This window comes from Anolis sagrei, chromosome 1 (genome assembly GCF_037176765.1).
Source record: "Anolis sagrei isolate rAnoSag1 chromosome 1, rAnoSag1.mat, whole genome shotgun sequence".
Lineage (NCBI taxonomy): Eukaryota > Metazoa > Chordata > Lepidosauria > Squamata > Dactyloidae > Anolis > Anolis sagrei.
Genome location: NC_090021.1, coordinates 251,640,644 through 251,657,374, shown reverse-complemented (window position 1 = coordinate 251,657,374; position 16,731 = coordinate 251,640,644). Strand labels below are relative to the sequence as shown.

Sequence of the window (16,731 nt, the reverse complement as noted above, 5' to 3'; positions counted from 1 at the left end):
TCCTCTTCATCCTGGAAAGAAGTGACGAGCGGAGTGCCGCAGGATTCCGTCCTGGGCCCGGTCCTGTTCAACATCTTTATTAATGACTTAGATGAAGGGTTAGAAGGCAGGATCATCAAGTTTGCAGACGACACCAAATTGGGAGGGATAGCCAATACTCCAGAGGACAGGAGCAGGATTCAAAACGATCTTGACAGATTAGAGAGATGGGCCAAAACTAACAAAATGAAGTTCAACAGTGACAAATGCAAGATACTCCATTTTGGCAGGAAAAACGAAATGCAAAGATACAGAATGGAGAATGCCTGGCTCGAGAGCAGTACATGTGAAAAAGATCTTGGAGTCCTCGTGGACAACAAGTTAAACATGAGCCAACAATGTGATGTGGCAGCAAAAAAAGCCAATGGGATTTTGGCCTGCATCAATAGGAGCATAGTGTCTAGATCTAGGGAAGTAATGCTACCCCTCTATTCTGCTTTGGTTAGACCACACCTGGAATATTGTGTCCAATTCTGGGCACCACAATTCAAGAGAGATATTGACAAGCTGGAATGTGTCCAGAGGAGAGCGACTAAAATGATAAAAGGTCTGGAGAACAAGCCCTATGAGGAGCAGCTTAAGGAGCTGGGCATGTTTAGCCTGAAGAAGAGAAGGCTGAGAGGGGATATGATAGCCATGTATAAATATGTGAGAGGAAGCCACAGGGAGGAGGGAGCAAGCTTGTTTTCTGCTTCCCTGGAGACTAGGACGCGGAACAATGGCTTCAAACTACAAGAGAGGAGATTCCATCTGAGCATGAGGAAGAATTTCCTGACTGTGAGAGCCGTTCAGCAGTGGAACTCTCTGACCCGGAGTGTGGTGGAGGCTCCTTCTTTGGAAGCTTTTAAACAGAGGCTGGATGGCCATCTGTCAGGGGTGATTTGAATGCAATATTCCTGCCTCTTGGCAGGGGGTTGGACTGGATGGCCCATGAGGTCTCTTCCAACTCTTTGATTCTATGATTCTATGATATATGGATACAAATAGATGGATACAAATCTGACATAAAAATTGCAATCCCCAAAAGCCAGTTGCAGAACATTTAAACCTTCCTGGATATATAGTATGGGGTTTAAAGGAAGACACTGCTGAATTAATTTATTTACAAATTCCAGTCCATTAACAAAAGGTATAAACAAAGACAAAGGCCTCATGGCATACTGTATATATTAATTTTAAAGGAATCTTATCAGAGAAGGTTTTGAACCCAATGAAGCTAATTTTTGGTAAGTGCATTTAATGATTTCACACATCAGCACAGACTGACTTGTATCACTTTATGCTGCCCTTTGAAGATTTACGAGAACGTCACACATTTCACCCTTATGAATCCTCTTCCATTCCACTTCCACAACTGTATGAATATGCATTTATTATCACTCTGTTCTCCGTCTGAAGGAGTAGGTTTACAGTTATGAAAGTTCATGTTTTTCATAAGCTTGCATGCTCGGTTAATTCTTTTTTCAGTTTTCAGAATTTTGTCGGATTCTTGTTTTTATAATTAAAATAGACAACATCATTCTGATTTTTGGTTTCAACACAAAAGCTGTCAAATCAAAAGTCAAGCAAGGTGCTGTTTGCTTTGGCAGTTTGATTTAGCTGAAATAGTGACTTGCAGTTTTTTGTGCCTCATTCCTGGGAGAACATTTTTGTGTTGAGTATCTGATTCTGTCAATGAGGTGTTCAAAGGAGGTTGGAATTTAGCTAGAGTCTCTTGCTATGTGAGTCCCACAGTGCTGGGAATAACAACTTTTTGCATGATCAGCAGTTACGTAGATAGGATGCCAATTCTTCTTTGTTGCCTTTTAGTGGCTTTATTATATTCTGTCCACAGAATACACAGATGAATATTGGAATGCTTTTGCCTTCATACCAAGAGGCCTTGACCTGAGCATTTCCCAACCATGTGCTATTATGCATTGCTGGAGTATCTTTTCTGAGGTGTGACAGCAATTTCCATCAAACATAAGAGTCGGAAGAAGAGAGGTGTGAAATGGCAGGCTACATTGTGCAGATTCCTGGATTGATACCATCAAAATTCCTCCTTCCTCAGATGATTCACTTCTAGATATTTATATTGCAAATATGTGCATGTTTAAACAGCAGTAAAGCCTACTGTGTTTGACCCGACTCCCTTCCTGGGATGAGGAGCATTTTGCAACCCCAGGGACTACTGAACTAGAAGAGTTGACAACTTTTTGCTGGTGTATATTATTTCCCCCTTACTTTTGTGAAGTTTACAGATAAGGTCAGCTGGAAAAAAGGTAGCAACCACTAGGGCTAGAGAGAAAAGACTGTGAGAATTGTAGCTTAAAACAGTCGTTATCAACCTTCCTAATGCTGTGACCCCTTAATATAGTTCCTCATATTGTGGTGACCCCCAATTGTAACATTATTTTCGTTGCTACTTCATAACTGGAATTTTGCTACTGTTATGAATCATAATGTATATATCTGATATGCAGGATGTATTTTCATTCACTGGACCAAATTTGGCACAAATTTGGTCAAGGTGATGCATGCCATTTGCCAGCAAATATGGAAAACACAAGAATGGCCATCAGACTGGAAAAAATCAACTTATATCCCCATACCAAAAAAGGGAAATGCGAAAGACTGCTCAAACTTCCGTACAGTGGCCCTTATTTCTCATGCCAGTAAGGTAATGCTCAAGATCCTGCAAGGAAGACTCCAGCAATACATGGAGCGAGAGTTGCCAGATGTTCAAGCTGGGTTTAGAAAAGGCAGAGGAACGAGAGACTAGATTGCCAATATCCGCTGGATAATGGAGAAAGGCAGGGAGTTTCAGAAAAACATCTGCTTCTGCTTCATTGACTATTCTAAAGCCTTTGACTGTGTGGATCATAATAAATTGTGGCAAGTTCTTAGTGGGATGGGCATCCCAAGTCACCTTGTCTCTCTCCTGAGGAATCTGTACAAGGACCAAGTAGCAACAGTCAGAACTGACCACGGAACAACAGACTGGTTCAAGATTGGGAAAGGCGTATGGCAAGGCTGCATCCTCTCACCCAACCTTTTTAACTTGTATGCAGAACACATTGTGCGATGTGCGGGGCTGGATGAATGCAAAGCTGGGGTGAATATTGCTGGAAGAAACATTAACAACCTCAGATATGCAGATGACACCACTCTGATGGCCGAAAGCGAGGAGGAGCTGAGGAGCCTTCTAATCAAGGTGAAAGAAGAAAGCGCAAAAGCCGGGTTGCAGCTAAACGTCAAAAAAACCAAGATTATGGCAACAAGAATGATTGACAACTGGAAAATAGAAGGAGAAACCGTGGAGGCCGTGACAGACTTTTTATTTCTAGGTGCAAAAATTACTGCAGATGCAGACTGTGGCCAGGAGGAGAGCAATGTCCTCTCTCGATAAAATAGTGAAGAGTAGAGACATCAGACTGGCAACAAAGATCCGCCTAGTCAAAGCCATGGTATTCCCTGTAGTCACCTACGGATGTGAGAGCTGGACCTTAGGGAAGGCTGAGCGAAGGAAGATCGATGTTTTTGAGCTGTGGTGTTGGAGGAAAGTGCTGAGAGTGCCTTGGACTGCGAGAAGATCCAACCAGTCCATCCTCCAGGAAATAAAGCCCGACTGCTCACTGGAGGGAAAGATACTAGAGACAAAGTTGAAGTACTTTGGCCACATCATGAGGAGACAGGAAAGCCTAGAGAAGACAATTATGCTGGGGAAAGTGGAAGGCAAAAGGAAGAGGGGCCGACCAAGGACAAGATGGATGGATGGCATCCTTGAAGTGACTGGACTGACCTTGAAGGAGCTGGGGGTGGTAACGGCCAACAGGGAGCTCTGGCGTGGGCTGGTCCATGAGGTCACGAAGAGTCGGAGACGACTGAACGAATGAACAACAACACCCAAAGTGCCCAAATCTGAATACTAATGGGGTTGGGGTGGATTTATTTTGTCATTTGGGAGTTGTAGTTGCTGGGATTTATAGTTAACTTACAAAGATTATTCTGAACCCCACCAGTGATGGAATTGAACCAAACTTGGCACACAGAACTCCCACTGGAAGGTTTTGGTGGACATTGACCTTGTGTTTTGGAGTTGTAGTTCATCTACATCCAACCCCCAGGTTGAGAAACTGTGGTCTAAAACTTCTGGAAGGCGAAAATGGAGGCTTATCAAGGCAGTTGTGGGCAATGCCTTCTGTTGTTGTGAGCATTGAAGACATTTCTGACCTATGGTGACTTTAATGATATTTATTGCAAGGGAGTTTGCTTGTATGAGGGATGTGTATGTTTAAGAGCCTTAATGAAAGGCGAGTTAAAAATGAAACAAATAAACTTCTCACTTTATTTGTTTATTCAATTTATATCCCACATTTCTGGTAGCGCAGAAATGCTGACAGACAGGTCAGCAGTCCAAATCCAGGGAGAGTAGGTTGAGCTTCCTCTGTCAGCTCCCACTCTCTATGCCTGAGACACGAGAGAAGCCTCCCACAAGGATGGTAAAACATGAAACATCCAGGTGTCCCTTGGGCAACATCCTTGCAGATGGCCAAGTTGCTCACATCATAAGCGACTTGCAGTTTCTCAAGTCGCTCCTGACACGAAAAAAAATTCCAGTGAATTAAAGGTAGTATGGTATATATCAAGGCATCTCAAGCTATTCAGTGTCTTGATTGAATTGATGGTTTCATGCTTTTCAAAACTCTCGTATTCCCTACTGTTTTAGCTGTTTTCTTTTAACTTACATTCAAAGACTCCGAGTCCCATTTGGGAGCAAGGCAAGATAGAATAATAACATACAGTATTTAAAATGTTAGGGACTGGCAGTTTCTTTTTTCCACTGTGTCAGGGATTAGTACCAGAGAGTATTTATGTCTGTTGGCTACAACTGTTTCTTTCTTCAATGGAAATGAGCCAGGAATTGACACATGACATTTTATGGACCAGCTTTGTTCCATGGGGCATTACTTTGAATTGCACTAGCATATATAACTCTTTTTCTCACAACTTTAACCTCACCGTGACTCTGTGAAGTAGGTCAGGAGCCATTTGTTTGAAGACTCAGGCCCCTTCCACACTGTCCCTATATCTGACCCCTGTTTATTCCAAGTTATCTGGCAGTAGGGACTCATATAATCCAGTTTACAGCACATAATCTGGGATGAGATCCTGGGATATAGGGTAGTGTGGTAGGGGCCTCAGCTTCTTAATTCAGCGAGGACTTAAACCTGAATCTCCCATTTCTTAGCCCAGCGATCTAACAACTATATCAACACTGGTTGCCTTTGGCCATTTGAATTCAGCTTTTCTTACTGTAGAGGTTGAGAATGTTTGAGACTTGTGACCTCATCATACAGGGCTAGAATTGGTGGCATATGCCGATCTAGTCCTGGTCACCGATGGAGCCAGCTGGCTCCCATCAGATGACGTCATGCCAGCTCAGTGGGTGAAGTTGGCATGCTGCTGCAGCAATGTGGAATGCTTCCTGTATTGCCTAATGTATTGGGGGGGGGGGGGGAGGAAGCCACAAGCTCCACGTGCTCTTATGCTTCCCCCCATGTGATCCCCCTCCCATCTGATGAGGTTGTCAGACGTACCATTGCTATTAGTTATTATGATTTTGAGTACATTACATGCTAATCTTTTATTCTAAGTGGTTTTGCATTTAATTTCTGTTGTGATATCTAACTCTGATTCCCATAAAGAAACTTCTATTTTCATATTCCTAAATAAATTATCCTTGTATTTTTGTCCTCTCTCCTATACTGTTTTTAAATCAGAATTATTTAAATATTATTTTAAACTTTAAGCCATTCTGAGAGTGTTTACAGGAAGAAAGCAATAAGTAAAACATAGATAAATTCTCCAACAGCACATTTACGGAGAACTTGTCCATTATATATATATTAAAAAAACTTAATTCTAATACCAATACCACCAGCATCACGAGAGTGTAGCGTAGACCATCCAGATCTCAAGTTTCTTACATCAGCATTTCTGTTGGAAACATTCAAAGGTACTCAGTTTTGTTATTTATTGAGATTTAGCACAAGATTCTTTAAGAAAGACAGACTGAAAACATAAAATATATCTAAATGTCATTATGAAATGTATTTGTATCCAGTAAAGCTAAAAGTTTAATTTTATCTTCTGAATGAGTTTTTGAGAGGAATGGGACAAAAGATTGAAAGAAAGAATACAAAAAGGCATTCAAAATATATGAGTAAGATCAGGATTAGTATATAGGCATAATGTATGATTTGTAGATTGTTTCTTGAGGTTGTACTGTATAGGCAACAAGAACAAGTATGAGAGAAGAGCTCCCAAGGGCACATTATTTCTAAAAAAATATTTATTGATGGTATTAAAAGAATGAGGGAGGGAGAGGGATAAATCCATAGGCTATGAATGTGGGCTAGGCCTACATATTAATGTAAGCAGAACATATGTCAAAAATGTACTTACTTAGAGCTGATATTTGCAGATACATGGCCACAGAAAGGTCTTCTGACAACTGGATATCATGCATTCCAAGGTTGGAAAGGAAAAATATTCCTCATCTAATTTCCAGAAATGTTTTGTATGTTGACTTTTTCAGATTTTGGAATACTTGTATTTGCATATATACAATGAGATATCTTGGTGATGAGACCTAAGTCAAAAACAAACACTTTTAATATTTAATTGTGGGGACCTGTGGTCTTTTGGTGCCTAAACACACACACCATTTTATTAACCTTTGTGGGTGTACTTGCATCTCTCTGCAGTTTTGCATCTCATTAATTCATGATTTACGTTTTGCATGAGATGCAAGGCTGGGGAGAGAATGCAGATCTGAGAGATGAATGGATCAGGGTGTTGCCACTGTCTTGAATGGTGACAGTTTCTTTTATTGATGTTTTCTAATTTCTGATTTCTGGTGAAGGGAGACTCAACCTGTGTTGCTATAATGCACCGGAGGTGAGGAATCTGAAGTATTGAAAATGACCAGAATTCTTGACCTGTCCCTCTTAATTGCTTAAACATGTACATCCCATGTACGACCACATTTTAAATGTATATTTCCAAGGACTTGAAATACAGAATGTGGAAACAGCTGATGGATATCTTTTCCATTCTCTTATGAGGCTGTAGAAGGATCTCCAGGAATTTCTCACTGGCTCTCACTTTCCTTCTGTGGTTACAGGCAATAGCCAAAGGCATCCCAGGGCTCAAAGGCAAACATTAGGGTTTGTATTCTATCCTGCCTAGCCAAGCATATTATACAAGCGCTTGTATTTCTCCACCATTCCAGAGTGTTACTTGAGTTTCCTCTGAAGCGCAGTGCTGAAGGGCCCACGCTCCTAGTGCGGCTGGGCAGGCAGTGTCACTTTGTGGATTGGATCAGTTGGCTGCTGCGGAGTAATGGGTGTTCTCTCTCTCTCTTATTTTCTTTATGTGAAATAAATTGATGTTGGCTTAGAGATGTAAAAAAACCCCCAGAATTTGTTTTCTGGAACTTTTGGGATTCTATTTCATCTGCACTTATAAAGTGAAGCACTTTTCAATAGAGAAAAGGCCTAGCTCCCAGTTCTCTGAGTGGTTCCAAATTCACACAGTCCTTTCCAGCCAAAATACTAGTCTTGACCTACAAACTACTGGATAAATTGGAGCTTGCATTCTCCATCCCAGAAGGTCAGCTTCATGTCTTTGTCTCTGCTCAAAAGTGTTCTATAGCAGGGTGCATGAATTCTTGAATGCAACAAGCTTTCTATGGAGTTGTATTCATTGTTTTCAAAGATGTTGCCATCCTATTAAAAACTTGGAAGAGAAATCTATTGTAACATAGTTCTTCAGTACTCTCTATAGCTTTTCTATTTTGCTTCCTTTTCATATTTTTTAATCAGGGAAATTGCATGAAAAGAATCTCATTCCTTGTTAAACATTCAGCAGCTCTTATTCTTCAGGGTTTTTTAAAATCATTGTCCTATGTTTCTGAGATCACAATTGGTCATTGTGAACCATGTCTTTCATGTTGTACTCGGAGGATTATAACTTCAAAGAAGCAGGAGAAGATGAGCCCTTTGGAAATTTAGGCAATGTTTTCATGGAATCTCTTGGTTTCATGACATTGTGGTATACAAAGGGAAGTATTTATTTCTACATTAAATATGCTTCAAGGCTTTTGGCTAGTCTCTTCTTTTGAAGTACAATCAGACATCCACATTCACTGTCGTTAGGGGCACAGGGCTCCCAAAAAACTGGAAGAAACATAATTTAAAAGTTTTTTTAATCTATGAGAACAACGCTCTAGGGACCGCTAGATCCTCCTGTGTGATTTTATAGCCCACCAGAAATTGACTATAGAATTGTACCGGATGACCTAGAGATTCCTCGAGAGATCTCTATGAATCTATTTTCTCCTGTGTGATTCTATGTTTAACTTCAAGTCGACCACAGAGTTGCACTGAGGAAACTAGAGATGCCTAGAGTGAACATTTTAATCAAATCAGGAATGATCCAATTTGCAAAAGTAAAGTCCACAAATGTGGAGGGCCAACTGTAAGGACAGCCATTGGATCAAAACTGTAAGTATTATGTGCATGAGCAAGAGTTTCCCTTGCCATATTTCTCCAATGTGACAGGGCAGAATTTGAATACACTGGGCTTTTAGTTTAGCATTATCAGTAAACATGATTTGTGGCTTAAAAATAAACACTACTTTGCTACAATGAGAACTCAGGGTTTGGAGTAGGTTTGTTTCACTATAGGCATACCTCAGTCAACAAAGGACCTTATCACACAGATCCCAAAAACACATTTTAAAGGAGACAATGTGTTGTTTAAGGATGCTAGATGAGGACTGCATACCACCTCATCCCATCTCACATGCTTCTTTCCTTTCCATATCTATAAAATAATGTACATTTTACTTACCAGACATCTGAGGGCTGACTCCTCATAATCCTTCCAATGTTTCCCCATGTCTTCCTTACTTGGGGGGGGGGGGGGGATTCTTGTGTAGCCATGCAAGTTTGTGGCCACTATCCCAGTGGAGAAACTTAAAAACATATTTTTACTTCTACTGAGCTGCGCAGTTCCAAAATTCAAAAACATTTTTTGAAAGGAAACAATAATGGGAAGGCAAAAAATATTTATGGCTTTACTCAAGATCTTTCTCTGACTGCCATCGGGCGTGTACTGTTGACCATTTCAGCAAAGGAGAATTAAATGGGATGAAAAGATTGCTCCAAAATACATCACTGTCACAGAGGATGAGCTGCAGATGGGTGTACCATCACTATTTTGACAAGCATAGAGAAATTAAACTATGTGTGATAAGGTTCAAGGTCTCTGGAAGTAAAGCTATTCTTGCAAGATCTTTTTATATCTATCCAGGTGCCCTTTTCTTCCTCATCTTCTATTATGTTAGCCATTTTTTGTGGCATTGGTATTGGGAACATGGTGAAGGAGAACTGACGACTTTCAGTGTGAGGTTGCAGCAGTGAGTCTGTGGTAAACAATGCAAAAGCAAAAGATTGTCCCCAGTTACATTTTGGAAGAAACCTCCTACTGGTCTCTAAAAGGCTGAAAATATTTTTGTTGACTTTCGCAAGGCGTACTTGACCAGTTTCATTTTACATGGGTGTATTGTTAGTTTGGATTAAAAATATTGTTGGAACATATTGAATAGCTTTTGTTTGTCTGTGGTGTAGGAATCTATCCCAATTCTTTCCACATTATTGTGGCTTCTGGTGCCAGATTGGTGGCATGACTCCATAGCTGTTTGGCAGTTGCTGAAAATGAGCCCCGGTAAATGCATTTGGTGTTTTCTAGTCTGGTTAATAGCAAATTAAAAAATGACATGATAGTTAAATGGTTGCTTGGCCTGCTAGTGTCTAGTGAGCATTTGAGTTACAGGGACAGTGTGATTCTTAGATGTGATATTCTGGCCACTAATGTCAGTAGTGAGTGATTCAAATAAAATCTCTGCTGGATGTTTCAATATTAAGATGGGGGAGATAGCATGGAGGAATGACATCTCCAAATGGGAAAAAAGAATAATTATGTAAGCAAAAGATTGACAGAAAAAGAGCTTGGAAATGAGCAAATAGGAGGAACTGAGAGTTTGACATGATATACAGCAAAAACAAAAAGATGAAAGCAGTGCTGGCACTGACTGCAGATGATTGAATTGTGTCCTAGAAAGAAAAAAGTGATGACTCTAGTCAAGAACAACTAGTCAATAGTATTGTCAGAGCTGAGGTCCCTTTTACACTGCCATATACAATCCAGATTATCTGCTTTGAACTAGATTATATAACAGTGTAGATTTAGATAACCCAGTTTAAATCAGATAATGTGGATTATTGGATTTGATAATCTGGATTATATGGCAGTGTAGAAAGGTCCTGGAGGAGTCCAGAGCACAGTTTCCACCAGAAGAATTCCCACAAGGTTCAGGTTGCTTTCCTGCAACACTTCATTTCACACTTCGCCCTACGCAGCCAGGTCATTCTATATTTTTCCTGGTTGTTCTGTCAACTCATGCTTATCAGGTAGTGAGAAGCAAACAGACTACTCCCCTTTTCACCATAGTTTCCAGAGCTTACTCATTTCACTGGGAATCTATGTAAAAAGGAGTTAAGTAACATAAGCTCAGCTAATGAATGAAAAGAGAACCAGATTTTAAGCAGCTTTAAAAATGTAATATATGGAAATGCCCAGTAATATTACACTCTCGGTATAAATCATATTGATTGGGACACTTATTAGCAAAATATTACCTCTAGAACAATGTTGTTTGTATGTGTTTGTGCCTTCACGGCACTTGTTGACATGGAAACCTCATGGATTTCTTAGGGTTTTCTTCAGCAAGGAGTGCTCAGAGATAATTAACCAGTTTCTTCCTCTGAAATGTAGACTGTGGTATTTGGTATTCATTGATGGCTTCCCCTCCAAGTACAAATGAGGGCTGACCCTGTTTAGACTTCCAAGATCAGATGAGATCTGGTGCCTTTCAGGAATGTAGGTTCTACGTTTACTAAAAAGAAACCATAAAAAGTGACATTATGCAGCATGAGTTCAGGTGGTGATGTGTTTACCAAAACTGAAATTGTTTTTTTTTTGCACATAGAAAAGGTGGCCTTGATAGTATGGATTGATTTTTTTCATGACAGGAATTTACATCTCTTTAGGATATTGTTAGTAATTTTATAGTTGTAAGAAAAAGCCCCGGTTTGGAGATTTCAGAACAAAATTTCATTAGTTTCACATGCATCTTCCTATAATATATGTAGAATTCAACAGAGGTAGGATAGCAGGCAAGATGAGAAACTTAGTGGAAATGACTGCACACCAAGATTGAGAATGTTTGGAATTGATTGGAAACCTGTTTAAATAATGTTCCTTATTTATTACAAGAAGCTAATGGGTAACGGAAACCACATGAAATAGGAAGTATTTAGGGTTACTAGAGAGAGAATGAGAGAGGTCTCCGATATATTTAATTGCGATGTAGAATAGGAATTTCAGCAGATGTTGCTTGTTACCTGTTGAAATGCCCTCTTCTAGGCAACTGACAAAGATGCAAGAACTAAGCAGGTCACTGGTAGACTTCTTGAGCTCTGAAGTGGAAAACTGAGAGGTAGTATAAAAGACAAAAGTACAAGCATGAACATCTTCATTGTGACTGTTATTTATTTTCATTTTGTATTAATTTATTCATAGTACATATGTGCATGCATGGATGCGTACACGTTCTCAGGTATGCCTCACAAAATGGCTTACATCAAAGGAGTAAAACTATAGCTATCAATACAATAATTCACAAAATACATTTGATTTTTTAAAGCTGCTTTGGCTTATTTGGCACTTTACTCTGTGAAAAGTGGTTTATGAGAAGCTTCCTTGCTGGCAGTTGTAACAGGGAATGCCCACGCCAGGGACAAATTCCCAAAGCAGTTTTTATGGTTGTGCCTGTCTATTAAAGATTTACCTTGAAGGGTTCCTGGTACTGTGGTGCTGCTTACTAACATCCTGAATTAACTGTGTGATTGATCCAGAAGCGTGGCAATGCCATTTTATGACACCTGGTAGAGCCCTTTTGAAAAAGCAGTGCCTTTTGTGCCTTTTGGGGTCAAATGAACATTCTGGCCTGGCTATCTTTGACTCACATTCTGTCATTTTTCAAGTAATACAGTCAAAATGACTTAGGTTTTCTGTCAACTATGAAACAGATGGACTTTAAAAGTCACAATTGGAGAGGAAATTCCCATCTTCAGGGAAGTACGGGCATAAAGCCATACTTACTGCTGAGCGTTTTCAGGAAATAGTTGACAAGAGGAATGCTGCTGGCCTCTCGCAAGCACTCATCATACCAACATATCCCAGTTGATTTGGAACAGTATCTACTGCTTTCTGTAGAATATAAGTGCTTTTAAAATCTTGTTTCCCACATTAAATAGCAATAGGTTTGCAGAACTGTCACCAGTACATTTCTGAAGAAAATAAAGTTTATGGGAAATGAAGAAAAGGAGAAGAGATGTGGTAGGAATTAATGGTAATGGTTTTGTGCCTTCGCAACTTCCCTAGTTTTAAGTTTGATCTGAGGGTCCTTCGAGGCAGGGCCCAAAATGCAGGCCCTGTTGCACTATTACCAAAGAGGTCCAAATGTTGTCTTTGGTAAAAGTGAAGTAATTCGAGACAAAGCAGGTATACCCTGCTTTGTCCCAAATTACTTTGCTACTCCATTAGACTTGAGCCTTCCTGAAAGGTCAGAGTCTAATAGAATAAAGGGCCAGTGGGGACTGACCCATGGGATGGCATCCACAGCCCTGGGGTCAGTCCTCACTGCCTACCTTGGTTCTTTGAGCTTCCAAAAGCCCAGAGAACCGAGAAGGTCACCCCTATCCCCAACCCCTCCTCACAAAAAAACCTTAAAAGAAAAAAAAACTTACTGGGTCATCATTAGGCCTCTCTGGAAGCCTTTAAGAACATACCAATGACATGCCAGGAGGTGGCGGGGGTGGGGGGATGGGATGGGGATGGGGGACGGGACAATCCTGATATTAGGGCTCTCTAGCAGCAGAGGTGGTATGCAATGTTTATTCAAACTACACAGAAATTTAAGAAACTGTCAGCACACAAACCCTTAGAGCCGTCGCAAACTAGGTTCCTGCGGGAGAAAACCTTGCTAGCAAGTCCCTGACGTCATGAGCATGCGCCTCTCTCCCCGCCCCTTTCTCCGCCCCTTTCTCTTTGCTAGCGTGGTTTTTCCTTTGCTAGGGCAGCATTGCCCGCATTTTCTCTCAGTTGAATTCTGCCAACTGAGAGAGTATGCTGGCAATGCTGCCCTAGCAAAGGAAAAACCACTCTCGCAAGGAGAAAGAGGCGGAGAAAGGGGCGGGGTGAGAGGCGGAGTCTCATGACGTCAGGGACATGCTAGCAAGGTTTGCTCCCGCAGGAACAGAGTTTGCGACGGGTCTTAGGACATGGGGGGGGGGAAGCTGTTCTTGGGGAGGTTTCTGCAGAAAATAATGATGGTCAGCTGTTAAGGTGTGTGTGTCTGGATATATGTATAAGGCAAGAAGAGTGGGTGTGTAGGTTTTATGATGTCAGAGTTAAGTGAATGTGAGAATTTGGAGGATGAATAAATGTTATAAAGGTATTTTTCAAAAACGCACCCCACCATGTTTATAGTCTCAATTATGAGTGAGACTATACAATTACAAACCATTTATTTTCTCATTAGGTTCAGTTTTAAGGAACGTTTGGTTGAATTACACATGATGGCAGGTTTTTAAAATAATTTTCTGTGATGCTCCTAATTATTTTGTGCATTGTACACTTTGTGTTCATTCCTTAATTGCATTTTGTCATGAGCAGCAATTGATAAAATATTTTGGGTATAATTTTAATCTAGTTAGATTTGGTGAAGAAACAGATAGTCAAAATGATCTAGATGACATTGCTTACTTCTTTCTTTTCCGCTCTCTCTGGTCTTCACCTGACTCCTTATCTGTTTTATCTAGTTCAGGGGTCCCCAAACTAAGGCCTATGAACCAGATGCATTCTCCTAGGTCATTTACCCAGCACACGCCCTAAATTTTAGGCTTAGGGTTACCCTCAGTCTGAAATGACTTGAAGGCAAACAACAACAATAATCTTAATTAATTTAACTATCTCATCAGCCAAAAGTAGTTCCACACTTCCCATTGAAATACTGGTAAGTTTACATTGGTTAAAATTGTTCTTTATTTTAAATATTGTATTGTTCTTTCATTGTTTTTGCACTACAAATAAGATATGTGCAGTGTACATAGGAATTCGTTCATGTTTTTTCAAACTATAGTCTGGGCCCCCAATGGTCTGAGACCATGAACTGGCCCTCTGCTTAAAAGGTTTGAGGACCCCTGACCTAATTTCTAAAGTGAGATCATTGTTTCCTGACAGGTCAAAGTTCTGTTACATTATTTCAAGCTAGAAAAAGGCACATGAAATGTCATGCATGGGAGTAGAGTGAAAAGATTATTCCAGACTTATTCACTCCGATGTTTTTGTTCTACTCTTTCCAGTACTGCTCTGCATGCTCTTTCTTCTTCCCACATAACTTTCCTTATACAGTATAGAGATGGGGTGGCGGGAGCTTTGGTCTTAAATTGCAGTGGGGCGCATGTTCAGAGCGCAAGGTTCCAATCATCATGGTCTCAGTAGAGTCTACTGAACATATTGGTCAGCCCTTCACATTTGCTGGGATTAGAAACCCCACACAAAGAAAATTACTACAAATAAAAAGTGTTGTTTTTTTAAACTTCAGAGAATACCTCTCTATGAATCTCTAGGTATGCTAGTGTGACTCTATAGTGAACTTCCACTGGAAGCTGATCACATAGTCACACTGGAGAATGTAACGAATCCTGGAAAGGTGTTCTATTTATGAATCTCTAGTTCCTCTGACATAACTCTATGATCAACTTCTAGCAGAAATTGACCATAGAGGTACACTGGAGAAAGTAAAGATTCCTTGCCAAAACATTTAAATTGAATAGTGAATATCTACAAATGTTAAATTTGCAAATGTGGAGGATCAACAGAGTGGGTTGAGCCTCTGGCATGGATTCAATTCTCTGCTTAGCCACGGAAACTCATTGGTTGACCATGGGCAAGTCACACACTTAAAGCCTGAAAAAATCCTGTGATAGATTTACCTTAGGGTTGCCATAAGTTAGAAACAATGTGAAAGCATAACAACAACAATAAAAGTAACTGAAATAACATGTGATGTTCAGGTGGTGTAAACCTAATAAGAAGTCTCTTCACTCTGGATTGCCAGGTATCTCTGGAAAAATATGATATTTTTCCCAACTGGTTCCTCCATCTTTTCCTTATAATGAAAGAAATTGATTGAGGTCTGCTTTTAGAAAACTAGAGGAAACCAAGAGAAATAAATAATGTCTGACAGAATCAGAAAGCAGGAACAATGGATTGCCCAAGCTTTGTCATAGAGAGATTCAGAATTCCAGGCACATTTTCCTGATGTTAGGATATCTTTTGATTGAGCTACGTGGGTGAAGTTGGATTCATTTGTTACAGGAAGAATGGAAAGGCTGCAGCTGGACTTTGCTGTGCTTTTTGGAATTTATTTGAACTTGAGCAAAATGAAGTTCACTGGAGGGGGGGAGAGCTCTCTGTGATAATGCTCTTTTTAGCACCAGACCCACAAAGCTTTATTGCAGATGTGCATTCCAGGCCTTGGTTTTGATCTGTGAAAATTATTCACAGCAATGCTGTTGTAACATTGGCATTGTGTCGTTTCAACTGGGAAAACTTGCCAGCAGCATTGGTGTACGTTTCTGAAAATTTGCCTCTTAGTTTTTTTAATGAATAACAGCTCATTAAATAAAAATGGGCCATTTGAGAATTTGCAGAGGCAACGAGGAACCATCACACTTTAATGTGAAAATAATAACTTTATCAGGCTATGAAATTTGATTATTAAAAATATTCATGATCCTGGAAATTTCTTGATAGTGGTAGTTATTTTTTTCCTGTATTTTGTGCTCTCTTCCATCTGTCTTTGGAGTCATCTTAAAGGGTCCCAGTCTAATTTTAAAAGTAAAATAGAAATAGAAATAAAATGATGTGTAATATGTTGCAATTTATGTGTCATTTCTACCTTTATTTCCATCAACTGGGGCAGTTTTGGAGAGAGGGAAAACCAGAAATGTATTGAATATATTTTAAAAAATGAAATCTCCAACTTCAAAAGTATTCTGTGTCAGGGTATTGTTGTTTATTTGTTCAGTCACTTCTGACGCTTTGTGACCTCCTGGACTAGCCTATGCCAGAGCTCTCTGTTGGACTTCATCACCCCCAGCTCCTTCCAGGTCAAGCTGGTCACTTCAAGGATAACATCCATCCATCATGCCCTCTTCCTTTTTCCTTGCATTTCCCCCAACATCATTGTCAAGGTAGCGAAACTCAAACCTTTTATAAAAGGGCACCATATTGTCACAGGTTGAATCCTTTTATGATTCAGGCTGCATGAATTTCTGGGTTTAGGCCTGAACTTAGACATTCAGGTTTCAGATAATTATGTTACAGATAATTTTGATTAACATAATGGACTGAATTTGAAAAGTACTCAGAAACTTCAATTGATCCAAAGAGCTTCAGCCAGATTTTTGACCTGGGCCAGTTACAGAGTTCCCCTATTAAAACAGCTCC

General features: G+C 40.1%; 1 protein-coding gene across 3 annotated transcripts in view; it reads left to right on the top strand.

Annotated features, from left to right (window-relative positions):
- DENND2B (DENN domain containing 2B) overlaps nucleotides 1-16,731 on the top strand; it is a 178,042-nt gene that overhangs the window by 67,113 nt on the left and 94,198 nt on the right. The gene's annotated exons all lie outside the window — the stretch shown is intronic.